Here is a 15,024-nt window from a genome sequence, read left to right on the forward strand (position 1 = left end):
GAGTCAAAGCTGCCCAGTTCCTTTTTCTGCCAGATACCAGCTTTCCTTTGTCTATGCATTGCATATCTTTGAGAGATGACATTGATATAGAAATTTTCAACTGGGGATTTTGGCAGTGTTCTCAAACATAAGCTTACAGTTAAAAACTCCAAGGCAAATCTTAGTTTTGGTGTGACAAATTATTTCACATTTTTAGTTGTGTATAGCTGGTTTTTCTTTATGGTCTGGGTATACTTGGGAACTTTGAAACACATCATCAGAAAAGAGAAGTTTGAAATAATAGAAGTTGAGCAGCAATGGATGGGAAAGATATTCTCTCCGAAAGGATACATTTACCTGTTAAGATTTTCAAACATAACCCAGGACTCCAAATAGTGAGGTTGGTCTCTGGGGTCCAGATTGGACAAAACCTCTGATTCTTTGATGCATTCCATAGGGCTTCATTTTGGCTAAATCATCATAATTCCCACCAAGACAGCACAGAATGATAATGGTTTTATTTATTATTTTATATGCATTGCCAGTATATGCAAAGCTTTATAGCTTGCCATAAATAGAGAGGGATTATCACAGCTGTTACTTATTTTAACAGGTCACAATACAGTAGTTTATGCCAGATGGTTTAGAGAATTTTGAGAGAGAAATTTTATACAGGCAGCCATATAGATACTAGCTTGGGTAGTTGAGCCCTGAAATTAATTTACATTTGTTATGCTATAAAAATATATATAAATAAACACATAGTTACTTATGAACGAGTGAGCCATTTTATAGCAGTGATTTCTTCTGGAAGTCATGAGGTCTCTTATAAGCAGTGGTGGGGCAGCAGCAGCAGTAATGTGCTGCTTCTAGGATATAGGAGATATATTACTCAGCCATATTCATAGCTATGGAGGGGATATCCAACTTGCTCCACAGAAATATACTTTGGAAGCCAAACTGAGTTTTTATTTTTTATTTTTTTAAAATATATTTTATTGATTTTGTACAGAGAGGAAGGCAGAGAGATAGAGAGCTAGAAACATCGATGAGAGAGAGTCATCGATCAGCTGCCTCTTGCACACCCCCTACTGGGGATATGCCCGCAACCAAGGTATAATACATGCCCTTGACCGAAATCGAACCCGGGTCCCTTCAGTCCCCAAGCCGACGCTCTATCCATTGAGCCAAACCGGTCTCGGCTAAACTGAGTTTTTATTATTGAAACCAAAGAGATCATAGCAAGGAAGCCATTCTAGATAAACATAAAGAAGGTATGAGTATGGGTACAGAAGAGCTGGAATTGGAATCCCCAGGGTCACCAGGAAGGTCAGCCTGGGGCAAATCACAGAACATATTGCCCTTGCAGATATTGAAGTTCATGTGTAGAGTGGTTAGTGCTGGATGATGAGCAGAAATACAATAGAAAGAATAAATGAGCACTTATGATAAGAAATCATTTCAGGTGTTTTTGGTTCTAATAGATTCAAAGAGCAATAGATTTACAGAATGAGAAACGTAGAGAAAACCTTACATATCTCCACCCTTCTTGTCTTATAGATGAGTAGACCAAGAGGATAATTTAAATATGATCATCTTGTTTTTTTCAATAAAGAAGTAAAATCAGACTGTCATGGTATTTGGACTTTGTCAACCTCCTCCAGTCTCTCTCCCCTTGATCCACCCCACCAATTCCTCTCATGCTTTCCACCTCATGCTAGAAGGGACCACATCTCTACCTCTCAGAATAATCCAAAGACTAGGTCTAAAACACAGTTGTATTTTCTTGGTAAGTAACCTTGAGATATAGTAAAGTTAATGTACCATCTCTGTAACAGGAATAAAACTATTTAGCATTTTTTCATCAGTTCTTCCATCTCCTATAAGATAGGGGTCAACTAAGATCTGTTGGTATCAACAAAATAATTAAGCAGAAAAGATGAGTTTAAAAAATATGATGAGCATATAACTAGTATAATTTTTGTTAGAAAATCAGGCAGTGACAGTATTTCAAAAGTTTAGTAGCCCTTGAATGTCAAGGGACAGAACCAGAACTTTAATATGGACTAGGGGCCCAGTGCATGAATTTGTACATCTTGAAAGGAACTGTGGGCTGCAAGGCTGAGGTGGGCAGGTCATGTTCAACCTCTGCGCCCCCATCTGGCCCCTCCTGCCATAGCCCCTGGTTCCCTGTCTGCCAGCAGCCCTGCTCCTGCCACCACCGCTCCCACACGCTGACTGTGCCAGACCTGCTCACATCCACTGACAGTGCAGAACAATTGAGGCTACCACCAGCAGCAGGTACAAGTGGTGGCTGTTTCCCTGATCACCCCTCAGGAGCAGGGAGAGGTGGAGAAGTCCTCAGGGATGACTGGGGCCAGCAGTTGCTGCTTGTACCCACTGAAGGCACTGAGGAATCGAGACTGGCACTGGGTGCCCGCAGTGGGTGTGAGCAGGGCTGGCTGGCGCCAGCAGCAGGTACAAGCACCAGGTGGGACTGTGGTACATGCGGGAGCAAAGAATTTTCAGTAACCACCAGAGGCTTGTTCACATGACAATGACTAGCACCCTGTTCACCTGCTCAACCATCCTCCCATGGCCAATGCCTGCCATATCTGCACACGCCCCCTGGTGGTCAGTGCATGTCACAGCAACCAGTTGTTTGGTTATTTGGTTGTTCGGTTGTTCCGCATTCGGTCTATTTGTGTATTAGGGATATATATATATATATATATATATATATATATATATATATATATTCTCCCAAGATGACTAGTTGAAGAATTAAAACTTTGAAAATTTGTAAGCTAGATAATACCAAAATGCTCAACTCTTTTCAGAGATGCTGAGTTCTCAGTAACTTCAACAATCTGAACATAGCTCTAAGCCTGAAAGTAAGTAAAAAGAGCTTCCCAAGGCCACGGATAGTTGTCAACAAGCCCATGCACTTTATAGCTTAGCATTTTGCTCAGACCATTAGCAACTTTTTTAATGGACATATATTACCCAGCCATGGTGTCTGTTTTCCTCAGCCTACTGTAGACTCACACTCTGGGGAAGAGTTAGAAGGAGGGTGAGAGAGGAATGACAGTGGAGAACTAAATATCAAGAAAAGAGCTTGGAAATTTAAAAGAGGAGTCTTTGAAATGTGTTACCATAGAGACTAATAATAAACCTTCTTAATAAAGACCCTAAGTTAATCAGCAAAGCATTAAATTGTGTTTTGTATCATCTGATTAGAGAGACAGGAAAGTGAATTGTTCAAGGTAGGATAATTCTGGTAATAAAACCCCCAACATCCCAGTGGCTTATTTCTCATGTACATCTCAGTCTAGTGCAGATAAGCGTACAGTCATTTGGGTACCCAGATTCCTTCCATCTTGGGGTTCCAATGCCCCACCCTCCATGGAGCTTCTATGTTCACCCAGCAGTGCAGAGAAGGGAGTGTGTAGAATTGTGTAGTTTTTATGGGCCAGGCCTGGAGGCACACGTCCCTTAGCTCACCTTCTATTGGCTAGTACCCAGTTTCATGGCTGGATAGAACTGCAATGGAGACTGGTTGCAGGAGAAATAAAGAGATGCACATGAGATGCTCAGTAAGTGCTTTTGTTTGACTCATCAAGCTCTAGAAAGTGTCAGGTACTCGAACCACTGAACAGTGGATAGGGACCCCAGAAAAATTACAATATGAGTATATGTGTGAAGACCTCAAACATAGGAAGATACTGCTTTCACTAGGCTTTTGTTATATGCCAGGTACCATCATGGTGCTTTATATGTATTATTTTATTTATTCTTCCTAATAATCCCATAAATTATGTATTCCTGTTTGCATTTTACAAGTGAGGAAACCAAGGTTCAGAGAAGTTAAAGCATTTTTCCAAGTTCATGCTGCTAAAAGATGGAGGACCTAGGATTCAAACTCAGGTCTTTCAAGGACCAAAGCCCAGGTTTTCTTCCTCTATACCAGTGGTTGGCAAACTGCAGCTCGCGAGCCACATGCAGCTCGTGAACCACAGTTTGCCGCTCTGTTGACTAGATTCTCGATTCCAATTACTACAGGCTGTTGTTGTTCCTTGTGATTAAGCCCCCATCCCAGTGGTCGGCAAACTCATTAGTCAACAGAGTGGCAAACCACGGCTCGCAAACCAAGGTTTGCCGACCACTGCTCTATACCATGGGATTTGCTAAAGCCTGATTCAAATGTAAACTATCTATTGTAGGTCATTATTTTTCTCATCACTGTTAACAGCAACTTTATTATTATAAAAATCAATGCAAATGGGGAAGACATGGCCATTTTCATTGCTTTATGGAGTTCTGCAGGTCTCCTTGCCAAAGCTCTCCCCTGATAAAGCAGCCCTGAAGACCCAGAGCAACACAGTTCACCTCATTGAGTTGTGTGATTAGTGACTTGGCCACTAGCTTCCCATCATCTTACCAGGGATTGCTGTAGAAAGCAGCCATTTTGCTCACCCGAAAATAAATTTTCATTTCAAGGCCTGAGGTCTTTGTGTCCTCACATGATAATGCTTCCAGTGTCCCCATGTGAAGCCAGTCTGGGAGCTTGTTAACAAAGAGATGGTCAGGCTTCACCCTGAGTCTGACTCAGCCTGTCTGGGTGGGGCCTGAGCATATACACCTCAAACAAGCTCCTAGATGTTGCTGTGCTCATGGTCCTTGGATGAGCAAAGCAAAGGGACAGTCTCTCCTTTTTTAGAAGCTCCAACTGGCCTTCACACCCATTCCCCACTTCCCACCAATGTCCACTCCATCAGGCCTTCCTGAAGCACAAGGGGCCCAGGTCTGCCCTTGGTAGGCAGAACTATATCCACTAACTTCTCTGACATTGGAATTCTTGATCATGTTGCCTTATTGAAACCCTTTTGTGCCCTGGTTTCTGAAATGGAGTCCTCCTTCCCTCCTGGTCTCTTGCTTCTGTGACTCATCACTCTTTCTCTCTGATGGCCTCTTTTACCTTAGACCCCTTAAATTTGGGAATTTATATATCTATTCTTATACTCACTGGAGGAGTGATCATGCTGCCCCTCCTGCCCTATCCTTTCTGACTTAGCCATACTCTGTCTTCCAGGGGGACTCCAACAGATTCTCCATCTTCGCTAGTGGCTGGCAGCCCTCCCATAAGGGTGGCATGGGTGGAGTCAGAGGAGTTCAGTGTGATACTTCATATGACCACAATAATAATTCATAGTAATGTCAATTAGGAAGTGTTCTTTGCCAGTGCTTGTGCAAACCCTGTGATTTCCTGTGACCTTGGCAAGTCCAGTGTTTCACCATAATTTGTGAATTATGGAGGAGTCATAAGGCCCATGGACACAGTACTGCCCGCTCATGCAAGTCTGCCCAGGGCATAGACCTCACTTTTTGAAAATAGGTGGCCTGGTCAGAAAATAGCCAATTTTTCCCTAAATGGGTTTCCAAGGCATCAATACAAATTACCAAAAACTGTGTCCCACAAAGCATCTTTTGCTAATTTCATTCACTGACTTTCCCCTTGTTATCTATTAGGATCTATCCCATAAGTGGTGTGTTTTAAATGGCCCTATATGGTTTTCTGTCTTCTACATGTGTCTGTTATATATAGAACCTGCTTGCCTAAGGCATGGGCACACACTGCCATGATTTTTAACCCTGGTTCAACCTCAGAGCTGCTTTAGTAAATCACCCTTCCCTGGAGATGAGTACATTGCAGGGAAGGCATTGTCTTTGCAGTGTTTTAAGCCAAGGCAGGGTGAGTTGTGTGTAAGATGGGAGGTTTCCGGTCCTGGGATGAATAGGGGGAAGGGACGCAATGGTACAATTTTATGGTCGCTCTATTACTGTTACACAGGGGCACATACCCCATGCCAGTCTCTGTCCTCCCTCTTGCCTGGGCTGGAGGAGTTGGCATGGTCTGTGTCTCTGATTCCTCTGCTGTTGGCTAGAGACCCGAGAAAAGGGAGGTGAGAAGGGAACCACACGGGGGTGCGGTGCTGAGCAGCCGCGGTGGGTCCAGCCTGTTGGTGATGAGCCCAGCCCGCCACCACTCTGGGCATGGGTAACGCGCAGCACCAACAGTCGCGCTCCCCGAGAAGGAAACGCACAGGTACCAGAAATCCGGATCCGGGATCCTCTGCAGCCCAAGGCTTGTCTAAGAGTCCAGGGCCAGCGCTGTGTCCGGCTCCCGCGCGTGCCACCGAGTTTGGGGCTAGGGGCTGAGTCCTGCAGCTCACTGCGGCTGGCGGCAGGGGACGGATTATTTTTAGCAGGTTTCCTTTAGCCCAGTAGAGCCAGGAGATGTTCGCGGAGCCAAGCGGCTGTCTGCAGAGCATCCGTGAAACTGTGCTGGCTGCCCGGCAGGTTTGGCTGCCGCAGTCCCCTCCATTCTCTGGGCTGTAAATCGAAGCTGTCTACACCAGCAAAGGCGCTGGATCCCAGCGTGGCCCTGGGGCTACGTCCCGCCCAGGTCTCCCAGCACCTGATCTCCCAGTGGTCAATTAGGTGCCTCAGCCTGCAGCATTGAAGCAGCGGAGGGGCCAATGCCCCAGCTTTGATGGAGCGCGCCGTGCGCAGAGACCTCCCCAGTCGACTTCCTCATCAGAAGGCAGCATCCATTCATAATTCTCTCTCTGCCTGTGGACCGAGTTAGGCTGGAGCTGGGCATGGACTCCTGAATCTCTCTTTTTGCTCGTGAAGAAGAAACTAAGATAAAAGGGAACAGAAAAGGGGGAATGCAGTCCTAACGCCACGAAGCGCTGGAAAGCCCCCAAGAGGCCTCTCCTTGGCGGGGAGAGGGAGAAGAAGCAGATCCCAAGCCCAGCGCCCCAGCCAGCTGCTGCTTTGCTACGGAGCCGGCCCGCATGCCTACCTCACCTGACGGCCGCCTTCCCGGGGAACCGGCACGGGGCCCCGCGGCGCGCCCTGGGCGCCCAGGCGGTAGGATCTCTGCACCGGGGGACCGAGGAGGCACGGGCGGGCTTCCCAGGGCCGAGCCTGAGCCTGAGCCTGAGCGAGCGCCATCAGGAGAGGCGAGCCTCAGCGCGGCGCCCCACCGCAACCCCCCGGGATGCTCTGCGACTTGCAGCCCAGGCCACGCGGGTGTGTGTGAGATGGGTCCCGCTTGGGGGGAGGGGGTGTGGGCAGGTGACATCAATTTAAACTAATTTTCCACACCTCCGGGAGGTGGGTGAACTTGGGAGACTAAGGAGGCAAGAGCCGCAGCCCCAGAGTGTGCTGGCTTGAGAGGAAATCCCTCAGGCTGAGGGCTGAGAGCCTGGTACCCTTGACAGAGCTGAATGAGGGTGAGTGGGTGGTCAAGGTGGACAGAGCACAGCTTCAAGGGGTGAGGGGAGCAGCTCTGGCTTTCAGGGGTCTTTAAAAAAAACACGCATATTGCAGCTGCAGCTTTGAAGTTTGCCGCCTCCTCCCCAACCCCCATGCCGGATTCTGGGGCGGGGCGGTACTTTTCCATGTAGCTGCCCAGGCCCTGACCGGCTGCTAGGAGGGGGCTGCAGGGGCTGCAGTGTCTGGTGGTGGGCTTTCTGCAGAGGACGCGGGGACTTGCGGGCGCTGCGATTGGAAGTGAGTCCTGGAGCTCAGCCTTTTGGGAGCTCTGAGGGCTGGGGAGAAGTCAGGGATCTTGCCTGGTGTCCCATCCTGTTTCCTTGCCCTGGCGCTTGGTGTTAGGTGACATTTTGCCTGTGCAGGGGTTTCGCTGTCATGGAGCTGTCTGTGATGCTGTAAGGCAAGTGGACTGTGAGGATGAGACTGAAGAGAGACAAGAGAGCGGGAGCGTTTCCTTTTGTGGCAGTGTTAACCCCTTCCAGTCTGTTTCCTCGACACATCTGTCCACCCGGGTCACCATCTGTGGGTGTAAGTGGGCTGCCTGGCTGACTAACTCTGTCTTGGCCGATGGACCAGAGCTGGACTTGCCCAGGGCATGCCATGCCAGGGATGTGTGGGCAGGAAAAGTGAAACCCCACCTGACAGCCCCTCAGGAAAAGGTTAAGCAGGCCCCACCATGATGGTGCACCGTATTTTAGCCTTATTACGGTTTCCTCTTGAGTTTGGGAGGTCTTGTTTTATGAGATTTTTATTTTGCAGTTTTGTGCCTCCTGGTCACCAGTTTGTTTTTCACAGCTGCTTGTGAGCAAGGCAAAGATAACAGCATCTAAAAATAGCCCTGCGGCTGGAGATGCAGCTTAGCTTGACCCTACTATTACAAGGATGGGGTCTCCTTACCCAGCTGCGTCATTGTGAGCTGGATTTGCCCCTCCCCTCCCCCACAATCTGAGACCAGGTCCACACATCCTTCAGAATAGTTGTCTCAGGGCAGCGCGGGGATGCTGAGATGCTCCTCTGTGAGAGAAGGGCAGTAGCTCATCCATTCATAGTGAGGCCCAAACAACTGGGCTGCAAGATTGGGGGATGGGATCCCCAACAGGGACCCCTTTCCTGCCCTCAGCCATGGACATCTGTAGCTTTATATTCCCTCTGAGTTCCACCCAGCTATATATGGGGATTCCTCCTCTGTGCTTCAGGGGCCAGAAGGCCCCTCCCTCCAAAGGAGTTTGGCCCAGAATACAGAGAGACCAAAGGGTCTAGGGTGGCACTTAAGTCATGCTGTCTTCCTGGGTGCAGATAGTAGCTAGGGTGCTACTCTTTCCTTTCTAAATGGAAACCCCTGGACGGTTGTGTGAGGAACCTCTTCCTGATAAGCAAGTGGTACCCAGTCTGCCTGAAGGGGGCAGCCCCTAGCTGGTGGGGAAGGTACCACATGGAATGGATACTTTTCAGTGATTGCAGTGGATGCCCAGGTTTCTCCTGTGAGTCCTGAATCTCTCTGAGAACATGCTGGGCTTCTCCTATTATTTATTTTCCAACACCTTTATTTCCCTTATGTTCACCTTTTTCTTGGTGGCAAAGCCAAAACAAAAAGTTCTTGATTTGGTTGAACTATGATTTTTTTTTCAAAAATGTTTTAGTAACTGCTGAAATTGCAAATGCCTAATTTTTCTACAGTGAAGGAAACAGACTAAAGAATATTGGAATTTATGAGGGAAGGTGTGAATCCCTAGCTTCAGTTCACTATTCAAGATGGAACTTACCGGGTGATTCTTCAATCCCTTTCAAAGTGAACTTTGATTTTTAAATGTTACATTTATTTTCTGTAAGTCATAAATATAATCACCAAGCAAATATTAAGATAGGTAGCTTGATTTGGGGGAAGGAAGATACCAAGAAACAGCACCATTGAAGCATCCATCATTCCCCTAGTCTTTCAGTAGAGACTTGAGAATAGTTGCTGGTTTATCTTTAAAATGTCCCCAATTCTTTGTGTTTGGGGATTACTGATCATAAAGATTACCGATTATTCAATGTAGCCAAAAAGCCCAGTGCAACAGTGGCTAACTCTTTGGCCCACTTAGAAAAGTGGATGGGAAGACCCTGAGCAGGGATTCAGATTTATAAAGATGTCATTGATTTGGCTCTGCCTGCAGCAAATAAGATGTCAATGATCCCTTGCTCTTAAATAGAAAAGGCCTGCTTCCTCTTGAAGCTTAGAACCTGAATCAGCAATTAACTAGAGACTTACACTGAGTGTATTGTCCAAAGAAAACTAAATAATGTAACAAATAAGCCTTGAATCTCAGGAGTTTAACAGAATGCAATTTATTTCTTATCACATGAAGTCTAATCAACGTTTGGCTTGTGATGACAAGGACTTAAGTCTCATGCCCTATTGTGGTTCTACCATCTATCCTCTCAGGCTTCAGAATCCCTCCTGGGTTCCTAGGCATCTAGCCAGGAGAGAGGGAAAGAGAGAGCATGGAGGATTTGAAGTAGCATGCCTTATCCCCACCTTATCTCCATTGGCCAAAACTCAACCCTTGGCTACATCTAACTGTAAGGGAGGCTGGGAAATGTAGACTGTACCATCGCAATAAGCTCTCTGTTATTGAAGACCCTCTTTTTAGCTCTACTTTGGGATTTGGATTTGGCTCTGGACAAGTCATGTGGCCAAATATAAATCTCCATCTTAAAAATGGTGGTAACTCCATCTGCCCTTTCCTGTATGAACAGGGTTTTGGAGAGAAATATTCAAACATAAAAAGGCTCCTAGAAGAACCATCTGGTCTAGCCCTTTTAGGCAAGGTCATTGTCATTATCCCCATGTTATAGATCACTTGCCCAATATAACACACCTAGTTTATGGCAGGTCTGGGATTAGAACCTAAATCTCCTTTTTTTTTTTTTTGTTCAGTGTTCCTTCCACCATGTTCTGTTCACTATTCTTTTATGAAAACATAGAATATACTTTCAGAAAGCTGATATACAGTCATTGGATAGTTTTTAATCTTATATAATCACTAAAAACAGCTATTAATATTATTTAAAATCCATGTGAGCCCCCCCCCCAAGTTTTACTTATAGTCAGGCTCAGAATAGCCAGGCATTGGTTTATGCCCTATGCATGTATGAACTCATTCAATTCTCACAATAACCATAGGAGGCAGGGACTATTATTATCCTTACTTTGTAGATGAGGATACTGAGGCACAGTGAAGTTAAGTAACTTGCCCAAGGTTTGACAGTTAACAAATGACAGATCTGGGATTTGATCCAGGCAACCTGGCTCCAGAATTCAGCCCTGGATTATTTTACTACACTACATCTCTGATCTGGTGGACTCTGTGTCCAGCCCTCTCTGGTTTGTCCAATTGATGCAGACCCTGATACTGAGGATTTAACAATATTCTGAATTTCCTCTCTTAGTGATTGACCTTGAATGTCTAATAGGGAGTCATTTGTAAATCTGCTGAGGCATGAATTTGAGCCCCGAGCATATGAAATTGCTACACAGAATTGAGCTACTTAATGTAGGAAAGGAGCCCAATCCCCAACCCCCAGTTCTGGCATCCCAGTAATCCTTTCTTATTTCTCTTTTTAAAAAAAAAAAAAAAATTGGGTAGGAAGTAACTATTGTAAAATAATAAAAATGTGTGTTATCTAGTGAAATGCAGGCATCCAATGAAGGACTCTTCTGGGCGAGGTTAAAAGGCAGTTGATTTGTTGGGGGCAGGGCAAGACAAACACAGTCACTTGACTCTTGAGTAAATTGCTAGTTCTGGTTGTTTTGTCTATCTATTGTTACGTAAGAAACCACCCCAAAACTTACTGACACAACCAGCAATCAATCTATCGATTTAAAATTCTGCAGTCTGGGATAGGCTCACTGGGCAGGTCCACCAATCTTGCTGGTGGCTAGTCAGTTGGTATGTCACCTGGAGGCGAGGCTCACCTGGGACTCTGGGCTGGATGTGCTTCTTTCACTTACGGTGTCAGGGCTTCTCCCTTTCCAAGCAGCCTGTCCATGAGGTCCCTCCACCTAGTCTGATCAGTAGGGTAACTGAACTTCTTACCTACCTGGGTAGTGTTCCCAAGAGCACAAAGGCAAAAACGTCCAGGATTTCTCAAGACTGGGCCTCTGACTTGTTTTACCAACAAAATGAGGCAAGTCACACATCCAGGCCAAACTCCAGGGCAGAGAATAAACCAAGGGTATGAATGCTAGGAGACTTGGAAACAAACTGCCACAGTGGTAAAGTCAGAAGCTTCTTGTATTTACAAATCTGAGGATTCCCAGAGGCCTCAGAAGTTAACTGTACATTAAAATGTAAGTCAAATAAAGTCCATTATTTTTACTCCAATGGAGAGGGGCTGTTATATATGCTTGGATTCTTCCTCCATCCACAGACTAACTGATCATTTATGCCCATGAACGTATCAATGCTGTAGATGTGACTGCCCCAAAGGAAAGAGAACTGAAGTGTGTGACTTCTGCTCTCTTGCCTCTCCTATACTGTATCTCAAAGATATTAATTTAAAAAAAAAGTATCAGTACTCACCCTCAGACATAAACTAAGAATAATTTCTGAAAAGTCAGAAGTATCTCAAGTAGATCTCCATCTATGCTTTCCTAGCAAGTCACACATTCTGAGGTGACTTAGCATGCAGAACAGAACAGAAGCCCCTGGCTGCCTCTGAAGGTAGAGCAGCCCTCCTGCAGAAATGGGTTAGTAAGTTCAATTGTCAGGGTTCCATTCCAGAACATCTTCCCCAGGCCCTTGAATCACTATAGCCAATAGAGGTAGAGTGGCTACTTTGATGTACCACCCACCCATGACTGAAGCACTCATTCCCTAAGTACTCATTTGTCAGATCTGGGCACTGGTGGCTCACAGCTCACAGCCAAGTCCCTCATTGGGAATTGTCCTTGGCTGAAGAGAGCTCCCTTGCCTAATGCCATACCCCTTCCCAGGTCAGCACAAATCTAATGACCTGTCATCTTGCCTCAAATTAGGATTCTGCAGAGCCTTCCCAGCTCCAGATATCCCCCATGGGAGTGGCCAACCCATTGTGACTGTATCACACCCCAACTTTTCTCTCTGCCCAGTCATGCTTAATTCCTCCATAGGAGTTGAGCATTTCCTACTAAGCTTCCCACATATCAATGTTTGCCTCAAAGTCTACTTCCATAGAACCTGACCCAAGATAGAGGGCTTGTACACCAGATTATTTCATATTACAGCCTGGGCTACTGCAGCACACATAGAAGCAGGATGCACAGCATGGAACTTCCTTAAACTCTTTCAGTTGGGAAGAGACAACAAATATTGAAGCAATAATATGAGAAAATTAGGAAATATTATGTAATAGAGTCATAAGTAAGTCTGATGCGTCAATTATTATTATTTTTTTTTGCCTTCTTTACTCTACCCTGAACAACTTCCCCCAAAGTTATTCTTTTAGGGGATGGGTGATTCATTACATTGATTATATGGTTAACAATTGAACCTAAGAGCTCTCCCACCTGATTATTTCTTCCTTTGGGTATGGCACTGGCAATCAAAATTTATCTTTCAAATTAAGGCTATAATTATATTTTGATAAAGATCTAGCAATTCAATGAGAATGAAATTTTGAAGGTTGCCAGGATACGGATGACTCTGGGTTATAGAGAAGGGTTTGCATGCAGAATACTAATAGGTGATTCAGCACTCTTATCTAGACCTTTCCAATAGCGTCTGATAATGCAGGCCAATCAAGTACTGTTTCTCTGCTATTATTCTAGGAGGATAAAAGTGATGAAAGATATAAGGAGAGTTTCAAGAATGAAAAGGTGATTCATCAGATGTCTATCTCACCAGAGTTAAGAAATAGCGTAGTAATTATGTGGTGTTACCTAAAGATATAGGAGACAAAAGCTTTCTCTTACTTCCTTGCTTCCTCTTTTATTGTAAATAAAAGCAAGATTTCTTAGCTATTGGGTTGTTGTTTTGTGTTGGGACATAAGGATCTATGTTTGCAATGGTGTTGACTTCTAGGAAAATAGAAACAGTGGAAATGTGTGTGATATCATATTCTCATTTTTTTCTTTACCTTTCTTTTTCCTTTTATACTGTCAGATTATTACTCATTCATTCATTCACCAAATATGCTGTCTCAAGTATTGTGTAGGTCCTGGTAAGGGATCTAAGAGAGCTTAAAATGAAAAACCACATATGAAAATAATAAATATGTGTAACAATACAATACAATAGCACCTGGCATGTTTTTTGTGGGGAGGAAGAGAGGATATTTTTTTAATTGAAATAACACAATACAATTAAATTCTATACAGGTTTTAAGTGTTTAGTTCATTGAGCGCTTACATATACATTTGTTAACTTCTCTTGAAATAATATACACATAGACATACCTCAGAGATATTGTGGGTTCTGTCCCAGACCACCTCAATAAAGCAAGTGAAACAATATTTTTTTATTTCCCAGTGTGTGTGTGTGTGTGTGTGTGTGTGTGTGTGTGTGTGTTATGTTTATACTATACTGCAGTCTATTAAGTGTGCAATAGCATTATGTCTTAAAAATAATGCATACCTTAATTTAAAAATACTTTTTGCTAAAAATGCTAACCATCACTGAGCCTTTAATGAGTTATAATCTTTTTGCTGGTGGAGGGCCTTTCCTTTAATTTGTAAAAACTGAAATATCTGTGAAGTGGAATATAGTGGGGTACAATAAAATGAGGTGTGCCTATATGGTACTTTTTCATCACCCCAACATTTTTAGTACCCACTCCTAATCTTCTACCCGCCTTTGGCAGCCACTGTTCTGATTTCTATCACATAGATTAGATTTGTCTGTTCAAGAGCTTCAGATAAATTGAATCGTACAGTATGATTTTAAGTAAATGTCTGGCTTCTTTCATTCAGCATAATATTTTTTTGAAATTTACCTATGCTATTACATGTATCAGTAGTTCATTCCTTTTTATTGCAGAACAGTAATCCATTGTAAGAATATACCGCAGTTTGTTTATCCTTTTAGTTAGGCTGGTTCCAGTTTGAGGTTATTATGAATAAAGCTGCTACGAATATTTTTGTACAAGCCTTTTTGTGGATTTATGTTTTCATTTCTCTTGGGTAAATATCAAGGAGTGAAATAGTCATAGGGTAAGTGTATGTTTAGTTTCATAAGAAACTGGCAGAGATTCTTCCAAAACTGTTGTACCATTTTACACTCCCACCAGCAATGTTTTACAGTTCTTGGTGCTCTGCATTTTTTGCAAACTCTGGTACAACAGCAGTCATTTTAGTGGATTTAAAATGGTATCTCATTGTAGTTTTAATTTGAACTTTTCTGATGACAAATAATGTTGAATACCTGTCATGTGCTTATTAGACATTCATATAGCTTCTCTTGTGAAATGTCTAGTTAAGTCTTTTCCTTATTTTTAACTGAGTTCTTTTTATTATTGTTTTGTTGGAGCAGTCTATGTACTCTGAATGAAAATTCCTTATCAGATATATAAATTAAAAGTATTTATTCCTAGTATGTGCCTTGGAAATTTATTTTTAATGATGCTTTTTTTGATAAACAGAACATTTTAAATTTTAACCAAGTCTATTAATCACTATTTTATTTTTTGGTTAGTCCCTTTTGAGCCTTGCCAGAGAAATCTGATTCCCTAAAGTTCATGAAA

The 15,024-nt window shown here is 43.8% G+C and overlaps 1 protein-coding gene across 4 annotated transcripts in view; it reads left to right on the forward strand.

Moving 5' to 3' along the window:
* NHS (NHS actin remodeling regulator) overlaps positions 1–15,024 on the forward strand; it is a 333,341-nt gene that overhangs the window by 249,635 nt on the left and 68,682 nt on the right. The window lies entirely within an intron of this gene.

Source organism: Pipistrellus kuhlii, unplaced genomic scaffold (genome assembly GCF_014108245.1).
Source record: "Pipistrellus kuhlii isolate mPipKuh1 unplaced genomic scaffold, mPipKuh1.p scaffold_m20_p_16, whole genome shotgun sequence".
Lineage (NCBI taxonomy): Eukaryota > Metazoa > Chordata > Mammalia > Chiroptera > Vespertilionidae > Pipistrellus > Pipistrellus kuhlii.